The sequence below is a fragment of the Eschrichtius robustus genome, chromosome 3, assembly GCF_028021215.1.
Source record: "Eschrichtius robustus isolate mEscRob2 chromosome 3, mEscRob2.pri, whole genome shotgun sequence".
In the NCBI taxonomy this organism is placed as follows: Eukaryota; Metazoa; Chordata; class Mammalia; order Artiodactyla; family Eschrichtiidae; genus Eschrichtius; species Eschrichtius robustus.
This window is the reverse complement of record NC_090826.1, coordinates 103,114,543-103,130,252: the sequence shown is the minus strand read 5'-3', so window position 1 is coordinate 103,130,252 and position 15,710 is coordinate 103,114,543. Positions and strand designations below refer to the sequence as shown.

General features: G+C 44.4%; 1 protein-coding gene across 1 annotated transcript in view; it reads left to right on the top strand.

Annotated features, from left to right (window-relative positions):
- The window catches only part of CD58 (CD58 molecule), a 44,303-nt gene extending 41,037 nt beyond the window's left edge, over positions 1-3,266 (top strand). The window contains exon 6 of the mRNA XM_068540578.1: positions 2,144-3,266. The gene's annotated coding sequence lies outside the window, so the exon portion shown is untranslated. The remainder of the gene's footprint in view (positions 1-2,143) is intronic.
- Positions 3,267-15,710: the final 12,444 nt, after the last annotated feature.

Sequence of the window (15,710 nt, the reverse complement as noted above, 5' to 3'; positions counted from 1 at the left end):
AGGAGTGCCTCTGCTGAGATCCACATGGTAGCAGTGGAGGCCTGGCCATCACAGACAGTGACGGGGAATGCTGGTCACGGGAGCGCTGTCATCCAGGGCCACTGAGGAAGGTGACGGCGTATCCCAGAACTCATTCCTTTACCTTGCTCCTTTATTCCATTCAACAAATAACTTACTGAGATTACTAGATGTCAGGCACTGTGTTAGCCCATGGCTTGAGATCCATGTACCCAGTGAGGCTAGACATTGTGTGGGATTCAGAGAAAGCATATATTAAGGCTCCTACCCTGAGAAGCTTATGGTCACAGTGGGGAGAATGGATGAGTGTGTAAGAAGCAGAAAGACTTAGGCAAGAAGCATGTGGTGATGGGCTGGAATGGATGGTCAGGGCTGGGCAGCCAGCAAGGGGGAGGTGAAGAGGCCAGAATAATCATGAAGACTCTGAAGGGAGTACGATGTGAGCTAGATCTTCAAAGCAAGAGCAGAGTGGAAAAGGCATTCCAGCTGGGAGAATCAGCAGAGACATGGAGGGGAACGAAACCTGTCGTGGTTATTTGATAAAGACGTCAACCTGCTTAGCATCAAGTTGAAGAAACGGCAAAAGAATATTTGCAAGAAAAGTTTTGGAAGTCAAGGGCATTAAAATCAAGTGATATGGGAGTAGGGGGTCATTGTAGGTTCTGGAGCCAGGAGAGTTTTGCATGAAAAACATTGCTTTGGAATGATGAGCTAGGAAGGTAAAACTGACTTCTTAAGGTAACATCCCGGGGAGAAACCTAGGTAGGATGGGGTTGGGTTTGGGAGAGGAGCTTACTTTTCTTGGAGTACTTTTGTTTGCTATTCAGATTTTGTACTTTGTGTGTTTCCTACCCTATTTAATAATACTTTTTAGATTTAAAGAGCCCATTGTGGCTTCAGGGAGGAGTTCCCTAGACTCAGTTATTGAAGGGTTACACATATGATGGAGGGGCAGGGCTTGGGGGAGGAGCTGGGGAGGGGCAAGCACAACCAGGAAGAAATGTGCACTTGTCACATCTCCGTGAGACCGGTGTTAGGAAGAGCTAAACCCAATTAAAAATATCTGAGGGCAACCAAGTAAATATCAGATATCTGAGGGAAGATGGATGTGATATGACACTTCTCACCAAGACAGTTCAATTTAGACAGTTGCTGGGAGTGCTGGTATTCTTCACTCTTGGTAAATGTCTGGAAAACAGGCCTCAGAGCCAACCAAATTAAAAAGGGAGCAGAGTCCCCCATTTCTCTGGGAAGAAAGACTTGCAGGTGCTACCTCAGCCTGATGGAGAACTGGAGATGCAGGCCTGATTCTCTGGCAGTGGTTGCACCTGGCTGTGGGAGAGGGTGAGGAAGTCCCTGTGGAAGAGCGTGTGCCTGCCAGGGCTAGATGGAGAGCTGCTGCCCACTTTATCCCCCTCAGAAATCCACAGCACCCATTTTCATGTTCTACAGCGTTCTTCGTAAGGAAAACTCCTATTTCCTTTACCTAACCCCTGTGACCCCAGCACTAAATTTTTATGAATTCCTGTTACCAAAGGAATGCAGATATTTTGGGAGCTGTGGTCTGATCTGGCCTATGGAAATATAGACCGTGGGGAAGACAAAAAAAGCCATGAAATGGAATCTCAGTTCAAAGGGACTTGCTCAGGCAAGGCTGTAGCTGGGTGTTTGGGCTGATTTCCTCTGAGTTACCCAGGGGTGCTCTGTCATCACCACAGAGATGACTAATCAGAAAGAGAAGCTGAAAGAAGAAAACCACACCCGGGGATTCACGTGGCAAAGAAGGAGGTGACTGTTAGAAGGGGTGACAGTTTACATATGGGTCTTACGGGCTCAGCTCTGTTGTTTGGAGATTTCAATTATACTCAAAGACTGAGTTGGTTTGAGAAGATGGGACTGTGAATTAGTGCTGTGCACTGAGGGTAGCACTTCTGGTGGATCCCCAGCTACCATCTCATGAGGGCCAAAGACCAATCTCCCTCCATCTCTGCTCCCTAGAACCCTTGCTTTTGATGGGTTTATTACAAAAGGGCTACCCACATTAGAATAGGAGGGTAATTTAGACTCATAGACTGCAGCACAGATTGACTGCATTTTATACTAATATGAGACATTTCTTTTATAGCACCTGTTGTTTGGTAACAGAAGATGACGTCAAACGCATGCTAATTAAGTTATTTCAGTCACTTTGAGAAGGCATCTGATTTACCATTTGAGTATTACCTCATCCTTGAGGAAACTTTGGAAGTCTAACCTGAATGGACCCTTTATAAGAAGCAATGTTTCAGGACTTCCCTGGTGGCGCAGTGGTTAAGAATCCGTCTGCCAATGCAGGGCACATGGGTTCGACCCCTGTTCCACGAAGATCCCACATGCCGCGGAGCAGCTAAGCCCGTGCGCCACAACTACTGAGCCGGCGCTCTAGAGCCTGCGAGCCACAACTACTGAGCCTGTGTGCCACAGCTACTGAAGCCTGCACGCCTGGAGCCCATGCTCTGCAACAAGAGAAGCCACTGCAATGAGAAGCCCGCACATTGCAACGAAGAGTAGTCCCCACTCGCCACAACTAGAGAAAGCCCGTGCACAGCAACGAAGACCCAACACAGCCAAAAATAAAACAAATAAATAAATAAATTTATAACAACAAAAAACACTGTTTCATGGAAGAAACAAGGACTAACAAACAACAGACATTAGTTTCTACTCTGTCACCAACACTGAGTATCACCAGATACTATTTTGTCCCGCAATTGTTTATTATAAATTGTATTTTTGGAGAAATGTAAATCTTTGTAAATAATGTAAGTATGTATATATATATGTGACTAAGTGGCTCTTTTTTTCTTAGGGTTGTAAAACAAAATAGTCGCGACTCGTGAGGTAAAGGTTTTTTACTAAAATCTGTAATCCACTCCTCTTTTGTTTTAGAGGAAAAACAGTTCTTTGCAGGATCAGTAGCATAGTAGTTTATCATGTTAGCTGTCACATTGGCAGGTAAACAGCAGAGAACTCAAACCAACGATACTCCAATAAAAATTAATTAAAAAAAAAGAAAATTAGAATTTTAATTGTATATTTAGAGAATTTGTTTCAGAAGCATAAGTTTATCATTCATTAAAAAATACATTTCTGTTGTACAATGTGCATTATCTGTAAATTATGAGAATATAAATAACAATTTCATGTTCTTCCCAAATGTTTAAATTTTAAGTAACCAATATATGTACTATCGTATATGTTTGAAATAACTTCTTCAATCTTACTTGCACTGTCTCCTCTCAATAGAAAACACTAACCTGAAAAAATTCTTCATCTATTTTTTTCCTCTTTCCTAACTGTAATCAGTCTTAAGTGAGAAATGAATTATTCTTGGAATTCATACTTTAAAGTGGCAAAAATGGGGGAAAAGTTATAAAATACTTTGGGTGTTAAAATCTGTATCCTGATCAGCACCCAAAACAAACAAACGAACGAAAAAACAAAGTATAAAGTATATACACTTTATATACTTTATAAAGTATATACACAGGGGTCCCCAACCCCCGGGCCTCGGGCCGGTAGCGGTCCTCGGCCTCTTAGGAATGGGGCCGCCCAGCAGGAGGTGAGCGGCGAGCGAGCGAAGCTTCACCTGCCGCTCCCCATCGCTCTCATTACCGCCTGAATCGTACACCCTCCCCCAACCCCCCGCCCTCACCACCGGTCCGTAGAAAAATTGTCTTCCAGGAAGCCAGTCCCCGGCGCCAAAAAGGTTGGGGACCGCTGCTCTACACATGCAGGACGGCAGCTTCTCCTGGATAAAGAGGTGAATTGCCCCAGCTCTCCCCTGGGCAGCCATCATAGAAACCCGAGATCCCCCGAGTCAGGAGGCACCGTGCAAAGGCCTTGGCTCCTGAGCCCGCACTCTCCCTGCAGTTCCTGTCGTGTGAGCGTCTTCAGCCTGAAAGAGGAGACGTTTCTTCCCTCCAAGGTGGGTGTTTGCAAAGGGGCCCTGGGACACAGTGGCATCCAGCTCCCCACAGCGTCAGCAAGAGGGAGACCGAGGCCTGGGAGCCGTGCGCGCCCCCGAGAAGAGCCCCCCTTGGCCTCCAGGTGGCTTAGCTGTCTAACGAAATGTGTCTTCCGTACTTTGGTCCCCGTACGCTCTCTCTGGCCCTTTCTGACCCCATCAATCAACGGTAAAGTTCCTAGTATCCTCTTCAACGAATGTTCACGTCCCCTTTCTGTTGTCATGAACCCTGGCTCTCCCCCAGGTTGCTGCTTCCCGCAGTCCTCTCAAGGGGAAGCTCTCCTCTCCTGTGCGCCTTGTATGCTGGGCCCAGAGGGAGGGGGGGGCGTCCTCCCGGCTCGTTTCTGCTTCCAGACCAGTGCTCCTTCCCCAGCTTTGATGCTCACTCCAGCAGATCACCACCACCTGATAGCCCTTTTCCGAGTTATCCTTTGTATTCTTCGTGGTGTAAAGATTTTTAGCACCAGGTGGAAATCACTCTCCCTTAACACTGCTCCTTTCAGAATCTGAGTGTTTTCAAAACCTGCGAATCATGGTCTCCCCCCAGGGCTCTTCCTTCCCCAGCACCGCCCTGGCCCTGCTCCTGACCTTTTTATCAGTGAAACCGCAGTCCCTCACCATCTCAGCTACAAGCATACCCTCCCTGCTTGTTATCTTCCTCGCCACACCCTTGAGGGCCCCGAATCCAAAACTCCTGCCACCCCACCAGGACCTGCAAGCCAGCCATCCTGCCTCCTCCCTGGCCCTCAGCTGCTCGAAGTCCTCGTTCTCCTCACTGTTTGGGGTCTTCAGCGCCCATCAGTGTAATCACTCCTCTACCCTCACTCTTTACCCCCTCACTTGGCCCAACCCCAGCTGTGGTTGTAGTCGCCTCTACTAGTTCCCTCCCTGCATCCAAAGTGCTGAACATCCTGGAGAAAAACACACCACCCGGCCGACAAGTTTGATTTCAATGACCGCAGACCTCAAAGGGACTCAACAGTGTTTCTCAGATGTCCTCGTTGCATTGCCCTGGTCCGTTCACTGCCTCCTCATCGCTCTTCTTAGACCTGCAAGGCTACAACTCTCAACTGCTCACCTTGCTTCCCATATCACTGAAAACAAACAAAAGCATTGAGGAGAACCCTTCTCCCACCTCCCACCTTCCCACCACACATCTCACCCAGCTGCATGGCACCCATGTGCTTTGCCTCCTGTTACCGTGGATGAAATCTCCTTGCTCCTAAAACCAATCTCTCCACTTGTCTTAGTGTGCTCGGGTTGCCATAACAAAATACTGTAGACTGGTTGGCTTAAAACACAGAAATTTATTTGTCCCAGTTCTAGAGGCTGGGAAGTCCCACATCAGGTGCCGGCCACTGTGGTTCCTGGTGAGAGCTCTTCTTGTCTGGCTGTGTCCTCACACGGCAGGGAGAAGAGCTCTGGTGTCTCTTCCTCTTAGAAGGACACCAATCTACTGGATTGGGGACCTCCCCTTATGACCTCATTTAACGTTTATCACCTCCTCGCAGGCCTTATCTCCAAATACAGTCACAGTGGGGGTGAGGCTTTCAACGTGAATTTTAGGGGACGAATCATTCACACTGCATATGCACAGGACACCATCTCCCCTCATCTGCGTAGGGACATCACTCTTGTCTTTATCCACCTGTCTCCGCATCATCAACTTTTACCTTTCAACGACATCATACAAACATACTGTCATTTCTCATATCTTCAAAAAACCAAAGTACTCTTTGCTACACTTCCCCATCCAGCTCTTGTCTCATTTTTCTGCTCTCTTTTATGAAAAGTTCCTCAAAAGAATGATCTGTACTTCTTTTTTCTGACTCCTCTCTCCCCATTCTTTCTTTCTTTTTTTTTTTTAAGATGTTTATTATTTATTGACTTTATTTATTTTTATTTTTGGCTGCGTCGGGTCCTAGTTGCGGCACGCAGGATCTTCGTTGAGGCATGCGGGATCTTCCGTTGGGGCTCACAGGCTTCTCTCTAGTTGTGGTGTGCAGGTTTGCTCTTCTCTAGTTGTGGCACGCGGGCTCGAGGGCGCGTGGGCTCTGTAGTGTGCGGCGCACAGCCTCTCTAGCTGAGGTGCATGAGGTCAGTAGTTGAGGTGGGGGGGCTTAGTTGCCCCACGGCATGTGGGATCTTAGTTCCCTGACCAGGGATCGAACCCCGTGTCCCCTGCGTTGGAAGGTGGATTCTTTACCACTGGACCACCGGGGAAGTCCCCCCCATTCTTTCTTGAACACACTTCAATCAGCCTTTCACCCCCACTACTTGCCAAGCTTACCAATGACCCCCTCATTGTAAGATCCGATGGTCAGTTCCCAGGCCTCGTCTTACTCTGTCTGTAAGCATCATCTGAAGCAGTGGAAGGCCGCCCACACATTTGTTTAGTGCTTTCTAGGTGCTAGTTTCCATGGGGTATTCGAAGGAAGCTCGTAGCATGACAGGGCAAGCAGACCTGTGAGCACTTGTGAGGAGTATACCACATCCTAAAATGCAAGTGTATGCAAAGAATGAAGGAAGTATAACCATATGACCCAGCAATTCCACCCCTTGGTATATACCCAAGAAAAATATACACATATGTCCACAGAAAAACTTGTACACGGATGTTCATAGATCATTATTGACAACAGCCAAATAATGGAAATAATCCAAATATACATCCACTGATGAACAGATCAATAAAATGTGGTCTATCCACACAATGGAATAATATTCAGTATAAAAAGTAATGAAGGTCTTTAGTGATGCAGACTATACTGTTTGGTGATATATGGTAAAGAAAAGGTCATTCGTGCTCTAAATGACGGGGTGGGGGGGGGAGGGAATACTGACTGTGAAGGGGCGTGAGGGCTTCAGGCGAGTTGACGTTGTTATTTCTCGACCCACATAGTGTTTACGAGAGAATATACTCTATGGTGTGTTCGTATAATATTAAAAAACATTTTTCATGCCACGGAGCAACTTAGCCCATGCACCACAACTACTGAGCCTGCACGCTAGAGCCCGTGAGCCACAACTACTGAGCCCACATGCCACAACTACTGAAGCCCGTGCACCTAGAGCCTGTGCTCCACAACAAGAGAAGCCACCGCAGTGAGAAGCCCGCGCACCGCAACGAAGAGTAGCCCCCGCTCGCCACAACCAGAGAAAGCCCGCGCGCAGCAACGAAGACCCAATGCAGCCAAAAATAAATAAATAAATAAATAAATTAATAAATTAATTAATTAATTAAAGAAAAAAGAAGAGAAAATCAGAGGTGATTCTCAAGTTGGACATTGTGTCCAGGCTCCCATGAGGTGCCATTAAAAAAACAAAAACACAAACTGAAAAAATATTGGGAGAGTTATCATTTAGCTTAATGTTCTACTTTTAGGATTTCAAACCTAACTACATTTGCATTTGGATAACAGAAACCTACCTATATCTGCGTAGAATGAGTTTCGCACTGAATTTATAACTAGCTAGCATTTAATTATTTAAGGCAACGATAGAAGATAGGTCATATTTGAACACCTATCTTTTACCAGTAAACATTCTTAGATCCTGTTCTTCAGCAGTTTCTGGGTCAGAGTTTATTGTAATTTGTAACTGTTTCCACCAAGACGGTAATTTGTTCAACCTTCAGTGTCACTTGCCCTTCAGATGGTTTTCCTGTTATCGGAGGAGGGCTTATGTGCAGATTTGGACTCGGTTATATAAGCTCTCTTGGTCTCATGTATAAAACAGGGCTAACAGCATCTACCACATGGGATTGTTGGAGATGACAGATACAAATCGTTAAGTACAAGGCCTAGCTTATAAAGAGTAGCTACTACTATTGCCCATTCTCTTCTGTGAATAAGGTTGAAGGTTTTCCTGAGTTTGGTGCTAACTGGCCGAAAGTTAGAGAACAGACCAATCTTTTAGGATGTCAGCCAATCTCTACTGGTATTCTAAACCTGGAATAGATCTTGAATGCAAAGTTCCTATTTTACTAATCCAGATCTTTTTCTCTCTCCCTTGAAAATATTGTGGGGTTCCCCCCCCATTATATAAATAATGTATGCTCTTATTTAAAAAAGTGTAAGATAAAAAATTTTAATAAATAAATAAAATAAAAATAAAAAACATTTTTTAAAACTAAAAAAAAAAAAAGGTAATGAAGGTCTGACTCATGCTACTACATGGATGAACCTTGAGAACATGCTAAGTGAAAGAAGCCAATCAAAAAAGACCACATAGGGGCTTCCCTGGTGGCGCAGTGGTTAAGAGTCTGCCTGCCAATGCAGGAGACACGGGTTCGAGCCCTGGTCTGGGAAGATCCCACATGCCACGGAGCGACTAAGCCCGTGAGCCACAACTGCTGAGACTGCGCGTCCGGAGCCTGTGCTCCGCAACGGGAGAGGCCGCGACGGTGAGAGGCCCGCGCACCGTGATGAAGAGTGGCCCCCGCTCGCCGCAACTGTAGAAAGCCCTCGCACAGAAACGAAGACCCAACACAGCCAAAAGTAAATATAAATAAATAAATTAATTAAAAAAAAAAAAAAAAAAAGACCACATATTATGCAATTTTATTTATACAAAATTTCCAGAATAGGGCTGGGAGGGGGATGTTGGGTGGGGGGAGGGAGTGACTGCTCATGAGTACAAGGTTTCTTTTGGGGATGATGAAAATGTTCTAGAATTGGTTGCAGTGATTGCACAACTCTGAATACACTAAAACTATTGAATTGTACACTTTAAATGGGTGGATTCTATAGTATATGGACCGTCCTAATAAAACTGTTATTACTAAAAAAGAAACTAAGGAATTGGGACTTCCCTGGTGGTCCAGTGGTTAAGACTGTGTGTTTCCACTGCAGGGGGCACAGGTTCAATCCCTGGTGGGGGAACTTAAGATCCCGCAAGCTGCGTGGCGTGGCCAAAAGGGAAAAAAAAAAAAAAAGAATTATAGGAGGAGGCTGGCATCCCACCCTGAAGTAGGCCTTCCCCATCAGCTTCTCAGCCCAGGCTCAGCTCTCAGCTCTTTGGAGGCTGAAAGGCTATGTATGCAACTTCCTTCCCCTCAGGACTCTAACTTCATTTCGCCTCTCTACCCGGGGCTGAAAGTTACCAGGTCAAAAAGCAACTTTCTGTTTGGAAGTCTGAGCAAAGAACTAGCTTCAGACGCTAGCTAGTGAGTCTATGAAAGCCCTTTAAACCAGAGTTTAATGTAGAATCTTGAGACAGTTTGTCCCATTGTGTTTCTCCCTCCTCCCCTCTTAGCCAGGCTCTGCCCAGTGTACACGTCCCCCGGTCATCTGCCTTCTTCTGCCCGCCCATTTCTACACTGCCCCATGCTTCCTGCCCCGCTCCTCCTTCTGGGTGTGTCCTCGTGCAAAGCCACTGGAACCTCCTTTCCACCATCAACCTCCTTTCCACCTCCTTTCTACCCTGCAGCCTCAACCCTCAGCCTTGTGTTTTAATCACACCCATCTCTGCATCCCCTGGCCCTTCTCCCCAAAAACTCTGTCTCCACTGGCAGCCCTCTCCAAGGGACAAGCAGGTACTATCACTCTCCTTGTTTCACAAATGAGAAAACTGACATGTACTTGTTCGAGGTCAGGCAGTTATAAGTGGCAGAACCAGGATTCAAACCCAGGCAGTGTGGCCCCGGTGGCCTCTCGACCACCAAGCCACACTGTGATAATATAGATGTGTGTGGTCTATTTTTCCACATATAGTTGGGAGTCCTCAGAAATGCTTTTCCAAGTTTTGTTCTGTTTACTCAAAGGAAGAGTGTATCTTTAGGTATTCTCTAGAGAGAGGGCTTGCCCTCTCCACTTGTGTTGACCATGGATCAAAGGCACCAAATATTATGCTGAATTCTACCTTCTAGACTCCAAGCTGGAGGGGTTTTCAGAGGTCTCATTAGACAGATGAGAAGACTGGGGCTTAGAGAGGGAAGGGAACTGGACCAAACACTCACAGCTAGTCCAGTGAAAGGCCCAGAAGCAGGAGCCCTAAAATCTTGGCCTTGTCTCCAATGCCTTCCTTTGACACCAGGGTGCCTCCCAACATCCACCCTCAGTTTTTTGTTTCTTTTTAATTTTTATTTTCAGTACATTAAATTTACTCATAAAAACATTCTAAAAATGTATAATTTTTCCTTTTTTACAAAGTATAATAAAACATAAACCCCCCCAAACAGAATACTTGACATTTACAATTCAAAATCAAATTAGCAGAATATTACATACTTACAAAACTATATCTTTTAAAAATGTTTATAAAGTTACATGCAATTTTGTAGAATTGACATAAAAGAATAGCTCAAAAATGGGAGAATTTTCCTTCATTCCTAAAAAGAAAATCTGTCCAATAGAAGCTGTGAAGATTCTTTTTTTTTTAATATATAAATTTATTTTATTATTTATTTATTTATTTATTTTGGCTGCGTTGGGTCTTTGTTGCTGTGCGTGGGCTTTCTCTAGTTGTGGTGAGCTGGGGGCTACTCTTCGGTGTGGTGCGCGGGCTTCTCGTTGCAGTGGTTTCACTTGTTGCAGAGCATGGGCTCTAGGCACACGGGCTTCAGTAGTTGTGGCACGCAGGCTCATTAGTTGTGGCTCGCGGGCTCTAGAGCGCAGGCTCAGTAGTTGTGGCGCACGGGCTTAGTTGCTCCGCCGCATGTGGGATCTTCCCAAACCAGGGCTCGAACCTGTGTCCCCTGCATTGGCAGGCGGATTCTTAACCACTGCGCCACCAGGGAAGTACCTGTGAAGATTCTTGAGTACACGAGGTCTTCAGTTTCAGTACCAAAGTCTGTCTTTGTGTATCTAAGACCTTTATGTATGTGAGGGGCTTCTTACAACCCCAAGATGGACTGGCTGCCTCCCCTCCCTCCAAAAACAGTGTAGTAACATTGACCTTTGGCCTCAGCCAGCATGATGTATAATTTGCGATGTTGAGTAAAGATACTCACTTTGATTCAGAACCTCAGGACTTTTCAGTAATTGAGCCTCTTCGGTTTTAACCCCCGACCAAGTGTCAGATTTGTACACCAGCACGAGGAAGCACAGCGCTGGCTATTGGGACCATGTAGTGGGAGGCCTGGCTCAGCTCAGCCCCCCTTGAGGGGTTGTGGTGCGAGCCGTCTTGGGTGGTACCCATTCCTCTGGGTCGGAACGGCAGAAGTGAGAGCAAAGTGAGCAAGTGTGTGGGTTGTACGGGCTACCTGTGTTAATGTCTGATGCCTGGGGAATAAGAAAGCCCTTCCTCTTTTGCCAGCCTCTTCCTCTTCTTGATCTCTTTTTCTTCCTCAAGATTTCTTTCTCAAGATCCTTTCCTGCAGGGGGAAAGCTAGTGATCAAATAGGCCTATGTGTCTTGATTTGGGAATCATTGAAAAGTGCCCCAATCAAGACCAGCTTGCTCACCAGCCTCCTGAAATCCCCTCACCTCCTCCTCCTTTATCTTTTTAATATTTATCCTTTTTAAACGTGTTTTTTATTGAGGTTATATCAGTTTATAACATTACATAAGTTTCATGAGTACATTGTATTTCTACTTCTGTAAACACTACAACATGCTCAGCAGCAAAAATTTCATTTCCATCCGTCACTATACAGTTGATCCCCGTTACCTATTTTGCCCTCCCCCCTCCCCTCAACCCTGTCACCTCTGGTAACCATTACTCTAGTCTCTGTATCTTCGTGTTTAGTTTGGTTTGGTTTGTTCGTTTATTTTGTTTTTTGTTTGTTTTGTTTTTTATATTCCACATAGGAGTGAAATTATAGGTTATTTTCTTTTATTTCACTTAACATAATAACCTCAAGGTCCGTCCACGCTATTGCAAATGGCAAGATTTCAGCTTTTTCTATTTATATATATATTATATATATATATATATATATATATAATATATATATATGCATGTATTTTCTTAATAGGTCATATTTTTCCAGAACATTAAAATAGCTAAAAAAATGAAAAATTGAGAAATAGGTATATTAAAACTCAACATTATTTTACATTTAAACATTTTATTTATACCAAAAAACCAGAATTTATTAGACTGTTACTTTCCTATTAGACTGTAACTTTATTAATGAAAGAAATTCATTAATAAAGTTTCAAAGTCTGCTTCTTTGCTTACCTTATTTTCAGTTCAGAACATTGCCATATTTGAGAATTTCTCTTGACCAAGTGACAATCTTAAATAATTTTCAATTAACTTTAGCTCACTGCAATTTCTTTCGGATCATGTCTTTATTTAAAACTTTGAGATTTTGTTCATCACAGATTTTTTGGCATTAATTTTGATTTTTTTTAAACTATTGCATTAAATATCATTTATCTTGATTACTGAGTTTTCTTGGTGCCCCCTTAAATTTTGCACCCAAAGTGAGTGCCGCACTGACCTCACCCTAGTTGCAGCCTAGACGAGAATCTTCTGAAAGCACAAATATCAGGGAAGAAAGGAAACCAATTCATCCATTCAACAGTGAAGTCACTCAATCACCCATTCCATCCATCCAGCAATCCATCCATCCATTTTTTCATTCAACACATTTATTGAGTGCCTATTATGCGCCAGGCACTGTTCTGGGCACTTGGGATATAACAATAAAACAGATGAAAACCTGTCTTCATGGGCCTGCATTCTAGTGGGTGGAAACAGACACTAAACAAGATAAATAAGGAAAGTACAGTACTAAGGGCTATAGAGAAGAATAAAGTGAGGAAGGGGTAGGGAACACCAGAAGTGGGGAGGAAGAGCCTTGCTGGTAGAGCTTTGAGAATATGAAAAATGGATCCCTGGGGATCAGCATTCCCAGCAGAGCTGGAGGTCAGGGAATGCCGATTGTGGCCACAGAGCAGTAAAGAGGCCCATTTGCCCACAGGTGTGTTTTGTTTGGCACTCACAGTGTTAAACATTTGTTTTGGATTTGGATACTTTTAGATGGGCATGGCTTTATCCACAGGCCCTACTCTTCCCTATTGTCTTGCACTCATTTTTGCGCCAAGCCACAAAGATAATTATGTGCTCTAACTATGTCCTGGAAGCAATAGAGAGCCACAGGACAAATGGACAGGGCAAAGGACATCCAGCCCAACCTGTGTGGGTGAAAGATCAAGGTCAAGCACCCTCCACCCCCAGGTCCGCAGCGCCACCCACAGTCCGCAGCGCCAAAGTGGGGGGTGGTCCCCAGGAAGGACTGGGGTTGAAGTTTTCCACCAACAAAGAGAAATGAGAACTCAGAGTCAGAAATAAGTTGAGTTATAGAAACTAGAGGACATGACATTTATTTCAGATCTTAGCTTGTGGACTAAGAGTCACGTCCACAAGAATGATACCTACCTGGCCTCTCCTGTGTTCCAGACAACTTTGCACTCTAACCTCTATTTAATTCTCACCGTAACTGCTCAAGCTCGATGTGATTTTCCCACTCTTGTTCTCCATGTCTCAGATGACAAAGCTGATGACTTGCCCAAGGATGTGCAGTGAATTCCTGGTGAAAGTGCATCCAGATCCCATACATCTGCCTCCAAAGGGTAGGTTCCTTGTTGTAAACCTTGCTGCTTGTTGTAAGGATGGAGTCCCTCACCCCATGCCATTGTTACAAATGTTATCTAGGGTGTACACATATGAAAATAATCCAGATGATCCTGTCGTTGTGACGAATACTTTTAAGAACATTCCTCTCATGTGAGCCTCAAAAGAACTCTGTGAATTAGACAGTGTCACCCCATTTTGCAGACAAGGGAACAGATGTAGTGATGTAAGATGACATTCCCACAGTTATGCAGGAGGTTAGGGGATTTGAAGCTGGGCCAGAGTCCTTAACCAGCCCTGCATCACCTGTTCTGAGACAGGATTATAAGCATGAGGTCTGCCCTCCTCAGCCAGGCTACTTGCCCCAGACTTTTTGCCATGTTAGTCAAAATGCTACATGATGTATTGAAAGAGAAGGCTGTAATCCTCCATGCTTCCTCACCCTCACATCCACTTGCAACCTTAGATATTTCGATCATAGAATAATCGACAGAGTCACATGATCTGAGAGCTGGATGTGATCCAACAGGGGTTACCAATTCACAGCACATAAGGGTTTTCAACGAAGTTCTACCTCTTGTAACTGACCGGCCAGGATCCATGACCCTGTGCATTCTCTCCGTGAAACGTACTGACTGGTGACCCCTCGTGGGGAGTGGGGGGCACTGAATGTGCCACCAGAGGGTTCCCACACCTTCCGGGATGCCGTATACAGTGGCATCTACCTGTTGACATGAATGTCACCCACACTGAGATGTATTTATTCCCAAGCCTGTTTAATGCCAGTTGTACCGTATCAAAATGTCACATAAACTGAGGAAATGTGAATGTAAGAGAAAAAGAATTACTGTTTCTGTAAGAACCAAGTTGACAGTTTCGGAAAGACAGTAAAGGAGAGATCCTAAAATAAGGTTATTGTTGAATTGGGTGTAGGCAAGACAACTGAATAAGTTGGGGGGGAAGCATAATATCTGAAAGATTCCTGTACAGACTTGTTTTCCAAGTGTCTAAGTCCTCACTCCACTCTACAGAAACTAAAATTAGAAATTGCAGACAAAGCATTAAGGGTGTGATTTTTGTACAAAAGGCAGAGTGGGGCAGAACCCATCCCCCCAAACAGACTTATTCTCAGTGAAAAGATCTTGGCTGTCTGTCAAACTATTGGTGAAGGAATGTACATTTGGATGCTTTAGGTTAACAAAAATGTTTAAGATACGTATATATAATTTAGAATTTTCTTCTTACATCTACTTACACAGATACTTTTACGTTAATACATAGATATATTATACATATATATATTAATACATATATATGTATTAATTTCAATGCAGTCTTTTTTTCTTTTCCTTTTTCTTTAGATTGGGTCCTCCCTCCCTTTATCCCTTCCCTCTCCTGCCACAGGACAGTCCTTCCCTCAAAAATCGTGATGACCATTGGGTCGGGATGCTGCCATGTTCTTCTCCATGCTCATGTGTGTTGGCTCACATGCACAATGGGGGCCGGGGGTGGGGAGGGTGGCATTATTTCTTCTTTAAAATGGAATGATTTAAAATTTTATAACCAATTTCCTGCACTTTGCTTTTTCTCATCAATTATTCATGGCAATCCCTGTGAGGCACCTGATATAGCTCCAATTTATTCTTTTTAACGGCTGTAGAATATTCCCTGGCATGTCCTAATACATTCAACAATACTCCTTTTGAAGGACATTTTCTCTGTTTCTAGGTTTTGTTTGTTTTCCACCATAAACAATTCATTCTACATATTTGTGCACATAGCCATACATTCGGGTGTTTTTATTTCCATAGGGTAGATTTTCAGGAGTGGAACTGCTAGGTCAAAAGGTTTATGTATTTTATTTTTATTTATTTTTTATAATAATTTTTTTAAAATTTATTTTATTTATTTATTTTTGGCTGCGTTGGGTCTTCGTTGCTGCGCACGGGCTTCCTCTAGTTACGGCGAGCGGGGGCCACTCTTTGTTGCGGTGCACAGGCTTCTCACTGTGGTGGCTTCTCTCGTTGCGGAGCTCGGGCTCTAGACGTGTGGGCTTCAGTAGTTGTGGCACACGGACTCAGTAGTTGGGGCTTGCGGACTCTAGAGCGCAGGCTCAGTAGTTGTGGCGCAGGGGCTTAGTTGCTCCATGGCATGTGGGAAC